General features: G+C 39.0%; 1 long non-coding RNA gene across 1 annotated transcript in view; it reads right to left on the reverse strand.

The window, feature by feature from the left end:
- LOC107307931 overlaps window positions 1–6,595 on the reverse strand; it is a 58,029-nt gene extending 51,434 nt beyond the window's left edge. Inside the window, exons 1-2 of the long non-coding RNA XR_001552559.1 lie at window positions 6,382–6,595; window positions 2,744–2,841 (exon numbers count right to left, since the gene is read on the reverse strand). This is a non-coding gene — a long non-coding RNA (uncharacterized LOC107307931). The remainder of the gene's footprint in view (window positions 1–2,743; window positions 2,842–6,381) is intronic.
- Between the last annotated feature and the right edge of the window lie 12,802 nt (window positions 6,596–19,397).

The raw sequence follows: 19,397 nt of genomic DNA on the forward strand, positions 1-19,397 counted from the left end.
CATGTCCCTCAGGTGGTCACAAACTTGATCATTGCTTACAGTGAAAGAGATGTTGATTTCCCGATCCTCTCCTACCAAACCAGACATTTGAAGGCTGTGTGGTGAGCAGTTATCAGAGAAGACTGAGGCAAAAAGTTGTTAAGTACCTCAGCCTTCTCCTTGTCTGTTGTTATCAGCTTGTCTGTGTCACTCACCAGGAGGGTACATTGTACTGGACTTTCCTTTTCTTGTCGAGGTACCTGTAGAAGTCATCCTTGTTCTTCTTGGTATCCCTTGACAAGTGTAGTTCAGACTGAGTCTTGGCTTTCCTGACTCCATCCCTGCACAGCCTAGCAAAGACTAGCCTAGTTGCAAATATGTAACTAAGCCAGCCTCCTTTATACTGATTTAAATAGCACAAAAAGTGAATACTGAGAAACTGTTATTTGAAAATCATTCTTGGCTTTGGATAAGTGCATTATTCATCCTGCATTGCTCAAGCACTTACTTAGCCAGCAGATAATTAGCAAAGTGGCAAGCATTAAGAATTAATCCAATAATTTTAGATACCTGAAGTTAAAGAAGTCAATTCAGAAAATACTATGTGTCTGAATGTGAACGAATATTGTTCTATACAACAGGAAACCAGTTTCCCTGTCACTGTATTGTCAGTCCCTCCAGCTGACTCATAGTCATTCATACTAACCATTGTTTTTCATAGTGGCCATAAAAGCTGAAGTGTAGTATCATCCTATAAATAAACGGAAAGAGCCAGCCCTACTGAAGACAGTAGCAAAATTTATGTCCCCCTCAAAAGGTTTCCAGTAAAAGGAGTAAGGCATCAAAATAAGACTATCAGTTAAGCAAGGTACAGATACTCCTCATGTAAAATTCAGTGTGCACAATGAGGATGGATTACAAAGTCTTATTTTAAAAAGATGTAGGAGTCATTTGGCGGCAACAAAAGGAAGTGTATTTTTTTTATAAGCTAGCAGTTCTTACCCATTAAAGAAGCCCACTTAGATCTGAGTCATGTCAGTGTGTAAAGAGTTAGAAATATACTGTGCACAAGTGATGGGCTCAGTTTCAATCCCTTGGATGAGGCAGGGCTTGGTGCAAGGTGCAGCTGTGTGCAAGAGGAAGCACATACACCATCCTATATATCACCAAAAGAAACCTCCAGGGATTATCTAATTCAGACATCATAGAAATCCAACAACAACCTTTTTTCATCTCAGAGACAAATACTTACCTCCCAAAATTCACATAGTTATTTCCATCTTATAAGGAATTACGAAGCCAGCCTTTCTCTGATTCCAGCTGAAGAGCAGGGGATTTAGGTACTCCCTGCCTACCTCACTTCAGTAGTGGGTAAGTTTCTTACTCTTTCCTGTGAACATAAGGGTGTCCCAGAACTAACTGACTTCCATGAAGTCTGAGACACCGCCCAATATATTTGAAAGTAAGAGCAGAAACATCAGTACTTCCCAGTAGGTAAGGATTTTTTTATGTTTTCAGTGAAACTATGAACATGGAAAATGGCAGAAATAAAACTTCTGTAATGAAATTTCATGAAGAAAAAGAACGTTAAGGGTCCTAAATTACTGCATACATTTTATTATTATTAGCCAGTAAACAAATAGGGTATATAAAGTATCACAACTACATTTCATGAAGTTGGAATCCAACATTCAAACTAAACTTACTGGTGAATCAAGCCACATTTCCAGCAAACCTAATTTTATGCAATTCTACTTTCAAACTTCAGCACAGATTCCCTTACAACAGGGATTAGGGCTTTGCTTGAAAAGGTCACCCAGAAACCTTAAAACAGCCTTGTTTGTGTAAACTCCAAACCAGAAGTCTCTGCCAGGGCTGTGAGCAAGTGACACAGACTGCCTGGGTGAGAGTGGTTCCTATTTCAGTAGCAAAGATGGGTAAAACAAGAGTGTGTGAAAGGCTTGGAAAATGTTTACATCTGTAACAAGCACTGCTCTTTCCAAACTAGCTTAACTTCCTCACACAGACAACATTTGCCATGAAGAATGGAAGAAAGCGTTCTAAAGCTGAAAGAGATCCCCATCTTTCAAAAAGTTTTACTGATGTCAGGGGAACTGTTAGCACAGCAGGAAGTTGCCTAGCATGAGGAAGAAAGGTAAATCTGATCTTGAATGAGATGAAGACAGATGTTTCCAAGCATGCGTGTCTATCTCTGAATGCAGCAACTGTCTAACCAAACCCACCTGGAGCCAGTCTGTAGGTTCAGATCCGTTTAAGATGAAGCAACTTCTGTTTAGATATTTGCGTATTAATGTATTCATACAAGCAAGGATTTGAAGGTGTCTTTCAAGTCAGTGGAGAGCTGGGGCTTGGCTCAGTGGCCCAGGTACCACATCTCATCATTTTTGCACTGCCTTGCCACTGAGATCTGCCCAGAGTCTGGAAATCACAGCTCAAATCCAGCCAGATAATTAGAGCATCTCACCTGGGCTTAGGCACCTGAGCCATGCTCCTGCTTCACATATAAGTAACTGCATATCTGTACCTAAATTTGGCTAGCTTGCTCATTTATTTCTGTCTGCAGTTACTGACATCTGTGCATTGTGCTATGTTGCATCTCTGATTGATCCTCCTTTAACATTCAAACAAATTCTGACTTTGAAGAGAGGAAAATATAGTCTTAATTCAAGACAGCTAGAAATAGTGAGAGACTCTTCTACTTATATATGACTTTTTTCCCCCCAGAAGACACATTAACAGGTACCTGCAACTTGTTGGCGAGCTACTTTTCTTCTGATGAAAACACCCTTCTGTTTATCAGTACCTGGCATCTAAAAGTGTTTGACCACTCCAACAGTGTTTCTGTAGGCAGAAAAAATATAAGGCCTTTTAGTACACAAAACTGAAATAATTATCTCATTTTGTGTATTGATTCCTTTCAGAATGCTTTGAGGGCTGCAGGAAGCTTGCTAAAGAAATTCTGATTAATGTCTTTTGTCATTTCCCTCTCAGAGGCAAAACAGCATAAAAAAAATAAATAGAGAAGTAGTGTCTCTCCAGTGCATGACACAGGAAAAATGGCATAAATCATCTTTAAGATGTCCAGAGGGAAAGTGCTTTCAGAGTTGTGTTTGCTTATCAGTTTACAAATGAGAGTTTAATCTTTGCATGTCAAAGGTAACAAGGAGAACATAGGAAAGGTTTAATAAAAGTCATGATTAGTTTGCTTCAGTGCTGAACAATAATTCACTTATTGGAAATCTGTGGAATGAAGGCTCAGCTTTTTCATTTCAAGTCTAAATGAACTGAACCTGAATACAGTGTTATTAACTCCTCCATTTACATTTAATACATTTGTGGTTTGTTGTTGCAGTGGGGCAAAGTCCTTACCTTAGCATGCCCAGATGCCTTTTGCACATAAACAGAACTCTGAATTTTCTCAGAATTTAGAGATAATTACATCATCTAATGCTTTCTTTCCTAAATTGCTCCTATGTAGTCTCAGCCTTAACAGCTTGCTGATATGATTTGTATCTTGTAAACTGTCAGAGGACTGATGTTTTATTGTGGATGCGATGACTGCAATGAATGTGTGACTCATTACCACATCTTTTATTGATGGGGCTGGGGGTCACACTGCAGGACGTCAGCAGAGGAAGAAAGATGATTTGCAAATTAAACTCTGTGCAAAGAATAGCATCTTGCGGGAGGCTGGGGCCATGAATTAGTTGCCTCTCTGGGGGGCTGTTTTTCTACAATCATGTTCTCGTTGGTTTAGTATTTTGCACCTTCAGTCTGATTTTCTTTCTTAGTCACAGTCAGTCCTTTTTCTCTTTGCCCAGCCATGTTCTCATTGCTGTCTGCCAAAATGAACCTGCTTAAACAGAGAATACTCAGTAGTAGGCTCCTCTCTCCTTGAGAGCCCTCTCACATGCAGTCAGTCAGTGCAGAATTAAATAGAGACTCTGGAAACCCTGTTCTTCAAACACCCTGCTATTCTGACGTTTTTCACCTATTTTGGTTTTCTTCCCCATCTTTCTAAACCAAACCATCATCAAGACACCTACTCTCCTGTAACACATATTACTTCCACTCTGTTTAGAAACAAACAAACCTACAGCTTGATGAAAGCTAAGGGCTTGTCAGACTTTGTGTATTTTTCATGAAGTAACAAGATCTCTCCCAGCTCCACATAAAGCCATCCACCCTTCATCTTCTACACACCAAAACAGCAATAAATGAATGGAGATGTTTAAACCTACAGTTTAATTTGGCAACTGACAATTGTTTTGAGGTGAGGCTTCAAGTATGTTCCATAGGAGAAGAAAGGTCTGCAGGTAGTTTTAAACTATTTGTGCTCCTTGCCAGCCCCAAGTAGATGAGGGACTGTGGGATTCTTACAGTCAGACAGAAGAGCTGCAGTTCTGGGCTGAAGTGGGGAGGAAATGGGAGCAATTGGACAGCATTTCAAGATTTTCTCTAGAAAGCATGGGGAATTATCATAGACAGCAGAAAAGGCAGCTTTCTTACAGATACACAGTAACATCAAGTGTAAACATCTTACCCTAGGCTACAGCTACAACAGTGCAAGTGATTTACTATGGGATGACCCAATGGGATGTACCTCTGCAGACCTGCTGCAGTTTCCTTTACTTTCTCCATTGCATCCCATTTTCTTTACTGTATTACTAATACAGTGAAGAACCAAGTCATTGTATCTTTCACTAACCAGTCATGGGCAACCTGCTGGGGATGGTGGAAGAAATATGACTTCAATAATTATGTCAAGCTAAAAATACTTTTGCCTCCATTTATTTTCTTAATCATCTGGGCAAGTTTTTCAGTCAGTGGCTGCCACTTGCTCTTTACCATGATAATCGTATTTCTGCTTAGACATATGCCTAATTCTAACTGTAATTAAGAAATATTAGTCAAAATATGAGTTTCAATACTGTATATTAAATAGGGACATTTGCACATCTACATATTTTAAATCCAACAGGGATCTATCAGATAACATCTGGCTCTGGCAGAAGTAATCTATCACTTCAGAATTTATTTATCAGTTAAAAAAATAACAAGAACTTTTTCTCACAGTCACTGTAGTTTTAATTCTTTCTTCAAATACAAAAACATGTTTTGTGCAGGATTTATTCCATATTGCCATTATCACTATGTAGAGGGGAGATAATACTGAACTTGTGAATAACTACACTGAATCTGAAGGTGAGCACGAATCTGTTTAAAGCTTCTGACTGTTTGAAATAGATGGTAAATACTGAATTTCAGTCTGATGGTTATTCTGAAACCAGACAAGGCTTCAGAGATAAAATAGGCAAAAAACTCATCTGCATAGGCAATAGTCAAGACTCTTTGGTGTCACCATGTACATCCAAAAGGCCAGACAGAGCTAGACCTCAGCTAAGAAGGATCTTCTTAGTGATCCATCAGTCCCGTCTTGTATCCTCTTACCTTGAATAAATTATTCTGGTCAAAACCAATGGCATTGCCCTCAGATTCACCCAGCACTCTCAAAGAAATGAACACTCTGCTTGGCTCCTTCTTTTTCTTCTTAACAACCACGAAAAGGATACACAGCTCTTTGAAAACGGCACTATTTAATTTTGCAACGTACTTATTGAATTTTGATTATTTGATCTTGGGGTTACTGATGCTCTGCATTTTCTTATTAGCATACTTTTGAAAGGTTGCGAGGAATATTTCATGACTGATGTTTCATTGCTTATGCGTAGTGTAGATAACTTCATAAATACTTTACCAATATATACTAGCATACAGAAAAGATCATTGTAACTAAGCAGTAAGTGGGTTGAACTCCTCCAGTCACTGAGTTGCTAGATGTATGCAGAAAACCCCAAAGCCTATATTTATGAGGCAGAATGAACAAGTTTTATGCAGAAGTGCAATGTTTTGCAACAGATGTCTTGATTTTGGAACAAGGTTTAATAGCTCCTTGAAGTGGTGCCACAACAAAGATCTTCTTTCAGGACAATAACTTACAACTATCAACGGCTTATGTCAAATTAAAAATAAAAGGAGAAAACGTAGGTCAGAAGAATCTCTAAAACAATTCTTACTGAAGCAGCTGTTCTAAGAAGATCTTCCTATCAGTTGAGGGCATCTGGCAATTAAACATATGGTTCAGTAGCACACCAGTCCCCAGTGAAACCCAATCAGGCTATAAATTACATGCAAACTTCTATTTTATTTTCTTTCCTAGTGTTGCCAATGTATGTCTCCACAAAGCCTTATGAAGGACTATTATTTTAATCTACTGTGGGTTTTTACTGCTTTTAGCTTCCCCAAACACTGCACAAAGAAATTAAAATAAATAAATAAATAAATAAATAAAATTAAAAAAAAAAACAACATTACTCTTACTTTTCCAGCCTTTGTCCTTCGATGAGAAGGGGAAAAAAAGAAAGATATCTCCCACAGGCAGCAAGTGTATCTAATAAGTTCACTAGTGCTCCTCTAACAGGAATAACACGTTCTCAATTTTAATGATAACTACTTCTTCTATATCCTGTTATTCTCACAGTTCTATAATAGATTTCAGCACTTATAGCAATGTGACCACAAGTCTTTATCACTGTACAAAACTCACATGTGAAAAAATTCTAATTTTTCCATTGCTTCCCTTGCTGTATGGCATGACATTGAGTCATGTTTTATTCATCTTCTGCAAGACTGACTTCTCAAAAAAAAAAAAAAAATCTTCCCTACTGTTTAAAACAGCAAAAAGTGCCTGGATGTCAGTCAATTGCTCTATAAACCATAGCTCCAGGGCAGACTTTGGCCTGGAGCAAAACAAGAGCATCTTCTTGGAAGTAAATGCAAGCTGTGTAGCAGGAAGCTGCTGTAAATCTGTGTTCAAAGACAAGTGCATTCTGCCATGGAGGATGTGGCTTTTTCTGCCAGAATAGAAATCTTTTTTGTAATAAATATTGCAACTCTTATGGTAAGGGAACTTCATACCTACATTAATTTCCCTTGGCACCCTACACTCTCATATGACTGCAGACAGTTGGGTTTCTTCTTCCTGTGCATGTGTCCAAACGCTTTTGTGGCAAAGGCTCCATTACAGAAAATTCCACTTGGGTATTACCAGTGCAAATTACTTTGTTAAATTTGATGCAGTGAGTCAGATGACAAATGTGGAGTTTGCACAATTCTGTGATAAAGCACTGAGAAATGCATCAGTGAGAGAATACAGCTTCTCTCTAACATGATGGGTGAGAATGGATTGCTGAAGCAAGGCTGTAGCTAAGTAGAATCACAGAATGGTGCAGATTGGATGCCACCTTAAAGATCATCAAGCTCCAACTCCCTGCTCTGGACGGGTTCGCCACTCGCTAGATCCATCTGCCCAAGCCCCACCTTGAGACACTTTCTCTTGTAGCATGTAAGAAATGTGTCATCTGCACTCAAAGTTCCATCCCAAGGCTTACCAAACATATGGTATTCAGATTTTTGCTGTCCTATATGTGCAATAAATCTGCACCCTTGTAATCACCCTTGCCATGCTGATTCAGTTGTAGAGGTAAAGGCTGAGGAAAACAGACACAAGATGTACTTCTGATGCATCTTCATATCAAGTAGCTGCATCAAAAGGGTAAGAAGAACAGGAAGTCATGAAGTGGAGAAGAATTATTTTGATCCTATTTTGTTGGTTTGTGCATAAACTGCCTGCAAGTCACAATCTATTGATTACAAACTATGAGAGGAACTGACATTTAACTATAAAAGAAGATTATATGTGACTTTTCATATTCAGTTCAAACATCATTTTGCAACAATCCCTGCACTCTATCCAAGAAGCCGAGAGAATGGAGCTCTGATGGTTTGAATATTTAACTTTCTTATTTTTCAGAAATGCTTTCCTATTGGTACCATGAATAATTTGCCTCAACACACTCTGTTAACAAAGTCATGAAGTCCTTTATTCTACTGATGAAAACAGAACCTCTTTACCAGAGCTTTTTAGGGTATCTCAGTCAAGTAACCTGTAAATTACCAAAAGAAACAACAGTCGAATAGCCACTAGTTGTTGGTTTATCCAGTGTGTACTGGACATGGTATTGTTCAGGCAGACCATATGAGTCTGAAGAGTTCCATTTTAGAGCAGTGGAATCAGGCAGGCACCATGGTGCAGCACTGCACAAAGGAGGCGTAGATCTGGAAATAATGAGGGAGGGCAAAACACAGATACCAAGTTAGCTGCACCACAGAAAATTTTCATTCATGTCCCAGCTCTTGCATTCAGTCTTTGTTCCTTTTCCTTTATGCTGTTATCTCTCCTGATCTCCTGAGTGACAAGCCAAGGTTTTATGAGTGAGTGACTGCAGTGAGAAGCCAATGAAGTACTTAGCCATCATTGGTATAATTCTTTATTTACAGAAGTTTCATCTCAGTTTCTGTTTTCACCTTCTGCCCCTTACATAATTAACATGGAGTTGGTTATTGTAAACTGTAAATACTCTCCCTATATAAATAAAACCAGTCTTTACATCCTGTCCATCTCACTTAACTGTTCCAAGTCAAAAGCAGACGATACACTGTTCCCACTCTGTTGAATGTAGGAACCAAGTAAATAACATCTAATTCAACTTCTTCCTTCATCTGGGGATGGTTTGCCAGCATCGTCTGATTTAAGGTCCTTACCATCACAGAAACAAACTCAGGAAAGGTTGCCACTGTACCTGATTAGAGCCCTGCTTAGTCTACTCAGAATTATTCAACAAACAGTTTATTGGTGAATAATGCATGACAGTCAGGCCACTCATCATCATCATCATGTGGAGAAGCAGTCCTTCACCAAGCAGCTTCCCTGATGCCAATTAGCACTGATTAGCCATCTCCCTGGGCTTCAGCAGCTTGTTCTGGTTCAGCCCCAGGACTCTTGCTCCCTCTCTCAACCTCTGCACTTCAGGATGCTGTTGCCAGGGCAACTTCTTCTACCAAGGTTTTAGATTCAAATTCTGATACCTATACAGTGTCCTTGTTATTGTTCCTCTGCTTCACTCCATAGGCTTCTTTCAATAAACCTATCTAGTAGAGATTTAGCAAGTAACAAGGTGAAAGGGAGCACGAACATGGGTGAGAAGATTACTTTCTAAGTCAGGGGAGAGTTGCAGAAAATAAGTTCAGCTGGCCAAAATGCATTAGACTATTTATCTCTTAGCCAGTGATCGATATCTTTGAGCTCTATCACTCCCACCCCTACAGCTGGTCCCAAACATTCCAGATCATTTTGTGCTCTTTGGAGCATCGAGACAGATTCGAAATTGACTTAAGCATATGCATCACATGTGTGAAAAACTATAATAATATTACATAGACTATAAAGGGATATTTGAGCCTGGACAAACAGGCCATAGCCCCTAGGATCCCACCAAATGCATAAGATGTTCTCCATTCAGAAATATGTGATTGAATTAGGGGTCTATGTAGTAATTTCATATATTTTCAGCAATATACAGCATCCTGTCTTCCTGAAAGTCAGGTGAACTGAACACTGAACAGGATTTTCCCATTTTTTTCAATCCAGTACCTCAACACTGCAGTTTATCATGACCACACACTGATGCTATTTAATATGCACTGTGATTTTCTTTCCTTTACCATTTACTGTTCTTCTCTCATTTGTATAACCCACTATTGCCCAAACAGCACTAGACTCAGCTCTTCTACATACATCACTTACATTTCCAAGCTCCCTTTCTCTACCCTTCTTGGGGCAGAGATGTATACCACACTGCTTCCTGAAACCACCTTAAATGAAGGATCTACTAAATTCAACGTTTAATCCAACTCATAATGAGTTAACCTAATCCATCAAGTTATTAATACATTTTAAATGGTCAAATTGCACCTGAAACCTGTTTGTTCAGAAGGATTTTTAACTATTCTGACTTTAATAACATAATTCACATTTGCTGACACAACTACAGTTGCAGCCCAGTAGCTCTGTAGTGCTCGTTTCAGACAGGATGTCTGAGGCTTACTCTCAAGCCAAGACACAATCACATTTGCTGTCTCTTCTGACTGCCACAGACAGAGAAATCAAGATCTGCTTAGAGGAAAAATCATTTCCAGATTTACTTGTTTGTCGTGTAGATTAATATCTTAAAGAGGGAGGAAGAGGAAAGACAAAGATGAGACATCTGTGTTGGGCACATTTCAGACTTGGGAATGACAGAGAAGGAGATGTTCAAAAAGTATTGTGCTGTTTATTTAAGGAGTGGAAGAAAACAAAGTGCCCATAGGCTTTAAAATGTCGTGACATTCTTGTACAGAAAGAAAAGTGAGAACTTGTTCTCCAGAAAGGTCTCTGTTTCCATTTTTATGCAGAACTGCATCAGAACTCAAAACTTGAGACACCTCCATTTTTAATTAAATAGTTGATCAAAGCCCCCACCAAAGGCTGAAAAGGACAGAAAGATTGTTTTGGTCTTCTTTTATGATACATAAACTTCAGCCTTGCACTAAATATGTTTCATAAAGAGCATTATATTGTGAACTGGTCAAAGCAGACTATGTGCCTTTATGGGTAGAGTACTCTATTCCCCAGTGGCACTGGCTGCTTTTTCATTTAGAATTTCTAAGCCATCCTTTATAGCAGCATCTATCTGTGAAAGCATTCAGTGGTGCACACAATAACAAAGCACAAAGGGTGTTTATATTTTAAGCCACACACTGTAAATACAGAAAAGTTGACCTTAAATCACTTATCACAGTAGGAAACGAAATTTTGTGCCAGAGGATAGAAGTGGAGGAGAATCCAGTGTTTCCCAGTCAGTGGCTGGCTGTAGTGTGAAAACACTGAAAATGGAAAGATTGCTGCAGTTCTGTTCCATGGAGGCTATTTTCCTGGTGCCTACAGAAAAAAAAAAATGTACCTAGGTTAGTAATCTCTTTCCTCCGCTGAGGCCCATGCTATGTCCCAGTTAGGCCATATGGCTGCCCTGAGCATGGGTAATGTAGGCAACTCCTGCTCATGGCTTGCAAGTGCCAGCACGATGGACCGTAATTCAAACAGGTAAGCAGGGTTCTGGTACAGACTTTTAAGAGTGCAGCATGCTGTCAGTTAAGAATACGGAAACTTTGAATTTTCTTGTCAAGTTGGCAACATGTACAAAACATCCTCAAAACATTCTGATTAAGTGTCCTTCTCAAGACCTAATTGCCCTGGGGCTTCTGTGATTAAAGGATACTAAGTGTTCTTCTGATTAGGGACCATTAAGTGACCTTTACTTGTCTGCTTAAACAAAAGAACATCTTGTCCTAAGACAATATTAGCTAAGTTTTAGAGTTAGTCTTAAAAATGAACACAGTACTGTGGTAAATCAGCAGAAGACTATAGAGCAATAAGTCTTTAAAACTCGTGAAGTTTTATCCATGCAAGTCCCAATCTTAACTTCCCTCTTCCTGTTGCTCCAGATCTGAGGAAAAGGTAACTATACACACAGTTTGCTAAGAAATTATACATCCCCTCCAACAACTGTGCCATCAAGATCATGAGTGTCAGCCAACAAAGTGTCAATGCAGTATATGGGGAGAGTGGATTTTTGCCTGCTCATGGAACTAATTAGTAAGGTTCCCTGGAAAGCTCGAGTGGTTATAATAAATGGGATTACATAGGCCAGTTCTCTTTATTGTCATAAATGACATGGAAGTAGGACTACTAGGTGTTCTGAGCAAGTTTATTGATGATACTCAATTGGGAAGTTCAGTCCATCACAGGTAGAGAGGCCTTACAGAAATATCTAGACAAATTAGAGAACTGGGCAATGAGTAACCACATGACACTATTTCCCCTGGTCATATACTTTTTCAATTTAAGCTCTGGAAGATCTCTGTTCATCAAATCACTTTTCTGCTTGCTTTCTAACATTCCAGGACTGCCCATTCCTGTGATCTTGGGAGGTGGTTCTTAAAAGGTGACCAGAACTGATAGGCCCTAATTCCATCACAAGCAGGTTCACAGGGGCTATTCCCATATGTAGGATTGAGGTTTTCATGGCAGTTGTATTCCTACTACAGGAAATTTAAAATTTGATCACTTCATGGTCACTACATCTAAGATAGGCACCAATCACCTCTTCATTCACAAGAACTTTTCACAAGCAACAGATCTAGGAGGGCACCATTCATCATCAGCATGCAAATCATCTTCTCCAGGTACACCTAAACTATTGCACAGTCAATAACCTAGATGAAGGGAAAGAATGCACTTTCAACTAGTTTACTGATGATACAAACCCAGGAACAATAACATCCAATAGCAATAACCTCACTCATCACAGACCATACCTTTCTGAGAAATATTCCCAGATCCAGAAGCTAGCCTTTGGCCAGCCCATTGTTTATGAGGTAATCAATTGGCCTCAGCTGTTGAACCAAGTATTTTCTAACAGGTTTTTCAGCACTCTGTTTGAAACAGTTTTGTTGTTATTAATTGGCTTTAAATAGAGGCTTTTTTATAAGGGCTGTTGCTGAGTGTTTTTATTTTTTTCTTACTAAGGTTCGTCCAAAAGGTTGGACACCAATGTCATAACCATAGAGAACAAAGTTACCTCTTGGCAGATAGTCTCTCCCCAATGTGCCTCCTGACAAGCAATCAGGAAGGGATGCTTTTTTATCACCAAAAGCAGCAATAGTTTTTTTTCTGTGAAGTTATAAAGTGAATACCTAATTTTCAGAAAACCAAAATGGGAAAGGGGAAGGGAAAAGGGCTATTTGGAAGTGAAGCAGGAGGTATATGTAGCAGGTAGAAAATAATAATCACAATTATGAAGCAGGACATCTATAATTTTCTCTTCCTAACAATAAAGTCTTGATTACTTCATAAATAAATAAACAGAGTCAAAATGTCAAGTCTGCCACACTTTTAACTTGGGAACATGCAAACCTTTCCTTCTTACCACGGTCAGGTAGGCTGAGGACATGTCAAGAAGGGGGTTTTCCATGCTCCCCTGAAGCATGGCAGCTCTGGGAAGGCAGAGAGGGAAGGGTTAGTGCAGCCCACAGGAATTTCTAGCTCAAATTATTCATAACAGTGCCATCTGCTGGGATCTGCTCCAGGGACAGAACATGTCTCAGAAAGGAGTGTTGGTTTTTGGTGTTTTTTTTTTTTTTTTTTTTTTTTTTTTTTTGATAGAGGAGGCAATGCACTATGAATGTTAGAATTTTGAAAGTACACTTTGAGTTTCATTAGAATACATTACAAACATTTTTATGAAAGTCGAACCACTCTGATCAGTGCCCAGTTTCTTTAGCTTTTTTTTTTTTTAACCAAGAGGAAGACAGAGTTATTGTATTTTTAAATTGGTTACTCTCCACTGTGATAAAAGCTCAATCAGTAAAGCACTTAAGCAAATGCTTACCTTTAAATGATTAAGTGGCTTCTCTGAAGGTGGTGGCACTAATTGCATTTCCGCCAGATCCTGTAGGGCGTGACCAGAGATCAGAAAAATAGTGAAAAATAAAATTAAAAATACGTGTGCTTATAAGTGTAGCACCGTTATTTACCAAAGAACAACTCACACATAATCCAGATTCTGAGTTTGTGAAGCAAAAATTAAGTTTGTGCATGAAGAAAATACGTACTGCAAAAATTCACAACATTGTATATATATATATATATATATTATATATATATATGTATATATATATATATGATGTATATATATATACACATCTTTAGGAAAACTTGTAATTAAACTTTGGAATTAAAATTTTGTCATATTATGGATGATAAATGTATAAAGACATATTCCAAGGAGATTACTTAAATTCACGGTAGATAAGTCCATCAAAGAGCTACAGTGCCATATTCTTGTTTTTGAGAAATATCTTTTTGTAGTCTTATACATGCTCAAAGCACATTTTCCATCAGTTCCTGGTTTACTTTTGAACACACAGCACCACTGTAAATCTATCCCCAGGTCCTTGAAGCCATCCTCTAGGCCCCGTGATACACACCATTAGTGACCAACCATCAGTTTGTCCTGCAGCTTACTGCCATATCTACAGGAAGCTGTAAGCACCCATGTGCAGTAGGATTGCCTCCATAGACACTGGGGAGCCTGCAAAAGACCCAGTCAGCTCCATTAGAGTAATGGGGTTGATTAAATCCAATTTAGGAATTCCTCAAGTAGTGGTGATCCCTCAAACAACTTGCTCTAAAGAGTAAACCTCTCAGAGAAGTTTTGTGTCTCAAAGGGAAGGTATTTCTTTGGAAAGAAAAACAAACCAAAGAATAAACAAACAAAAGAAAAATGGCACTTCTAAAATGAAACGGATTTCACTTGGTTGATTTAAGACCTGACAAGTGGCAACAGCTGCCATTGTAAACTACCAAGTGAGAGAGATAAGGAGCAAGTAACGTGTCCCAGGTGTAATTAGGCCCACATTCACTGGAGCTCCCCACCAACAGTGTCATATTCTGGGTGAGCACTGCTGTTTGTGGTACTGGAAGCTTTCATTTCATAGTTAGGATCCTACATCAGTTCTTTCAGCCTCACCCATCAGTGATTTCAGAGTTCATTAAGAAGGAAAGAAGCATGGGCATAAACATAGAAAATTGGATTTTGAGAATGTTGTAACAGGGCATGAAAAGCAGCACCATGCTAGTGAGGATATTTGCACTGTTCCTGTAAGAGCTGAACAGGAACGTAAGCATGAATAGGTAGCTTTGGGGAGCCTGTCTTCCTTGTTGGAAAAAGTCTCAGCCTTGGAAAACACGATTGCAGCTATGATTTGCTGCTGTTGTTGTGTGACAGAGAGAGAGCAGTAAGAGGGCTTCCTGATGAGGGAGATAATACTAAAATCAGATTTTACAATTAGAGTACGTGGACGTGCACTGAGCACGCTAAGTGAAGATCACAGCATACACATACATGTGCAAACATTTATGTATATCATAGGATCATAGAATCATAGAATCACAGAATAACTTGGGTTGGAAGGGACCTCAAGGATCAGCAAGGTCCAGCATCTCCAGGGATGGAACATCCACAACATCTCTGGGCAGCCTGTTTCACCTCCTGACAATTTTCTCTGTAAAAAACTACTCCCTGACATCTAATCTAGATCACCCTTCCTTTAGTTTATATTTTGAGCTCCGCAAGTACGAGGGCTGCTTTGAAAGTAATGTCTCCTGTTTTGGATGTTCTAAAGCTTTTTACAGAATGTAGTGCCTTAATTTTAATGTTCATGAACTGAAGAGGGTGCTAAACTATCTCTGGTCATGTGCTGTGGAACAATCAGATTGGATGGGCCTTAGAGTGACCATCCAAGGAGAGAACACAAACCTGTTGTACTTCCTAGCCCAGTCTTGCCAGGTCTGTGGCTGTAATGGAGGCAAGATCAAGGACAGGTGAAGATTACAAGGGTGCAGCAGACCCAGCTTCTTTGCATGGTAATCCCTGAGTATAACTCATGGGTGCAGGCTTGTATCTGCTAAAGGACTGGCTTCCATCTTCAGGCAATCCCAGATATTAGCTTGGATCCTGGCTTTGATTTAGACTGTCCTGACTAACAGTCCCTCAGGAGCAGATTTGCAACTGGTTGCCCTGCCAAAATCAACAGTTAAATAAAAGATATCATTTGCTTCAGAGGCAATTCAGAGGCAGATGGTGGTCAGATGACAGTGTCCAAAGTGATTAGATTTCTATGCTTGGGCAACTAAATCCACATCACCTTTATTCTACACTGACCTCACATTAGGCCATCTTTGCATCCCAGCAATAGCCAGGTGCTGTAGAGCTCCCACCCCAACACCCCCACCCCCTACCCCCCCAACCACAGAATAACCTGGAGCCAGCAGAAGATGCCAGATTTGAAAGTGCCTACCGGCACTAGGGAGTGACAGGAAATCTATGTAAACTACTCCCAGAATGTTCTGGTTCATTACAAAGCTTAAAGGATTAATAGAATGCAATAAGCACTGCTGAAAAGCTGTGCAGGTGATTACAAAGAAGATGAAGGAGAAGCCACAGTTGCACAGAGATTTGACTGTGGTTTAAAAACATGAGCGCTTTATAACAATAAGGCAAGCTCACTGATCATGTTTAGTAGACTGTTTACAATGGAAGCATAATTAAAACTCTCATTTGGGCTATGCATGAAAGGAAAAAAATGAACATTGTTAGGAAAATCAGTGAAATCAAATATCATGGGATTTCCAAAACTATTGAATCAACCACTTAATTTCCCTGCTGAATCCTTGACAAAATTTCTACTGCCATCTCAAATGTCTTTCCCCATAATTGTTGGAGATCACATGGTGCAAACTTCTGATGGAATAAATCATAGCTAAGTGTGTTGGCAAACTCTTCGTCTAGTTTTTGGAGTAGAGCAGCATTAACTGTACTGCTTAGGTCAGCATTTTAAAATGGTTTATGTGAGCCAAGAGATTGCGTTTTCCTTCAGTTGCCTTAGAAAATCTCTGGGAAAGGTACAAAAGACAGTAATGTAAAATCTGGAAATGAGCATAGATACACAGAAACAGTAAGAAGGCTCTATCACTATTTTAATTTGCTTTTAACTACCACTTAGTAACATTCATTTTAAATCTGAATCACACCTTTAGAGTGTGACTGTTAAGCCACCAAAGGACTGGTCATGTCTCACTGGTTAAATGCAGTGCCTTTTAAATACATCTCAACAATGTTTAGAGACATTCATTCTTACATGCCAAACTCCGTGGCTGTGGAAAAAGTGCTGTCAAGTAGGTCACCCACCAGCTAAATGTTCAGAATCTGGAGACGTGGGCAGAAATTCAAATCTCAGAGCTCCATTATCACATTATAAAAAATGATTGGTATTCCACAAGTTGCACTGTGAACATCGTATGCAAAGATAGCTCCAAGAATTCAAAGCTTAGACAAGAGTCTCCCTGTGTTGATTGATGGCCCTGTGTCACTCAGGTTTCTGGGTTACGACCGCTGGAGACTTCAAAACGAACTAAGCCAAACATAGCATCATCTTTTGCTCAGTGAAGCAAGAATGCAGGACTCAGAAACCAAACTGGACTGACAAAAAAAAAGTACTTAACTTAGAAAAATGTCAGAATTTCAACACGTTTGACAGCTTCCATATTCAGTGCATGCAAAAGTGAGTCTGGTGAATGCAGGCAGTGCATTCAAAATATTTCTTTGACATTAAAAATTCCTTATCTAGTATATTATCCTTAAATAATTCACGCATCTCTTTAGGTAGGTTTTGCTATCTCTTGGATGTTCTATAGAGGAAACATCTCCATTAAAGCAAACAAAAATAAATAACATTAGAAGCTGTCCTCACATACGGTACAGGAATACAACAATAATTTAATTATACTGCTGAATAGCACATATGACCCAAAGTACTACAAACAGGAGGCGCATTCATCCTTTATCAGGGCTTCTGTTTATCACAAGAGGAGGAATTCTCTCGAAGTGTAAAAGGAAATGTATTCAACTGATGGTCGTAATTGCATGGTCCTTTAAAATTCAGACAGTTATAATAAGGACATCACTCTTTAAAATGTTTGATTTCAGTCTCTTCACTGTTTCTAGTCGACTCTCCACTAGCAGACATGCTGTTAAGCACTGCCCAACAGTATTTGTTCAGTGCAGAATTTTCAGATACTTCTAAGATCTTTTAAAGGCTAACACATTACAATGTTTTGGAAAACTCTACCAATGCAGCCAAGCTCTTCTAGTAAATAAATGGATACATTGCTCTACAGGATTATGGAAGCAGTACTAGTCACGCTCTTTAGAAATGAGACTAATTATGGAGCTTTTCTTTTTTATCTGCTACTCAACATTCAGTTAGACTACAAATATTAGAGTACTATTGCTACATATTCTTTGTACACAGATCATTATGCCTCATATGCGGATTTGTGAGTGAGAGCATTTAAAATACACAGAATCACAGAATCATGGAATCATAGGGGTTGGAAGGGACCACCAGAGATCATCGAGTCCAACCCCCCTGCCAAAGCAGGTTCTCTTCACAGTTCTGAATCTATTTTATCGGAAGGCATATTACAGTCTGGACCTAGTTTGCCTAACTCCAGAAAATTGAAAGGGTGCCTGGACTAGGAATCTGTTTGTTTTAGCTGCCACAGTTACCGATAAAGAGAGGCAGCAGTCCACCATGGCTGCCCAGCTGTATCTAAGACTGCTGTCATGCATGTGTAGTTTTACAAGCACAAAGGGAGAAAACATCTGGCAAACAGTTGCTACTAAAATATGGAGGAAGTTCTGCCCAACATGTCTGAATCACTTAATACAAACAATCTGCGTGAAGCTCGGTCATAGTAGGCCCTAGTAGATGTCTCATTGCAACATCTAACATTATGTAAGTTGTATCTTATTTTCCTTGATGTGTCAGTTCTTTTAATGTGAATACTCACAAAAATTAGAATCTGAAGGAGAATGATTTGTTAGATGAAATTGTATCACTTATCTTAAAGCACTTTGCAGCCAGCATCAAGAAGAATAACTGCATATTTAGCACTCCACTGCAGTACTCCATTGTAAGAAGACAACCTGTCAGTCTTGACAGGCACAAACCAGATGTTCAGTAAAGGTTTTTCTAACAGCTTTTCTACTACACAAGAGTAACACTAGAACAGAAGAAATGCACCCACACGCTGGTGATGTGAGCACTTTGAAGGCCCTTCTGGCTGCCAGCTTATAAATAGAGCCTTCAGCACCTCAAGATTTTGTTATTTCTGCTTTTATACCTAAAGCGAAAAACTAATACACATTCTAAGCCTCAAAGTTAAATCTTAAAGCATGAGTCTGCTGTGTAAGACTGAAATATCACTCATTTCAGAATGGTGTCAATTGTTCTCAGAATGTGAAGGCTGCTGTCTGGTGGTTTTGGTCAGCTGACTGAAGGAAACTGGTTAACTGATGTGTTAGCTTATGGGCAGATAAGTATATATGGTAATATCAATGGATTCTATGAATCCTAAACCAGCTGCTCTCCTCCAAGTTAGTTATATGTCATATGTTATATTTATGTTATATGTTATACTATTTATACCAGTATAATTCTGTTGATTTGAATATCATGGTCTCTGAAAGAGTGCCCAAATGAGAGGAGGAACACATCCATTACACTGTGTAGATTTCATCAGTAAGGCAAGATAACCTGAAGAAATATTATAAAAGGGAGGGTACACATTTTTCACTTAAACATTCTCACCTCTGTCAGTCTCACCAGTGTCACAGCAGAGAAGCTGTAGAGGATGTGAAGGTGCTTGGGCAAAGACTTCCCACATTAGAAAACACTGGCAAGTAAAAATAATGCTTTTTTACTTACTGAGAGTATTAGATTTTATACTGTTGCTGAACGTTTCTGATAAAGTGTTGGTGGCAATAATTTAATTT

The sequence above is a fragment of the Coturnix japonica genome, chromosome 1 (assembly GCF_001577835.2).
Source record: "Coturnix japonica isolate 7356 chromosome 1, Coturnix japonica 2.1, whole genome shotgun sequence".
Classification (NCBI taxonomy): Eukaryota; Metazoa; Chordata; class Aves; order Galliformes; family Phasianidae; genus Coturnix; species Coturnix japonica.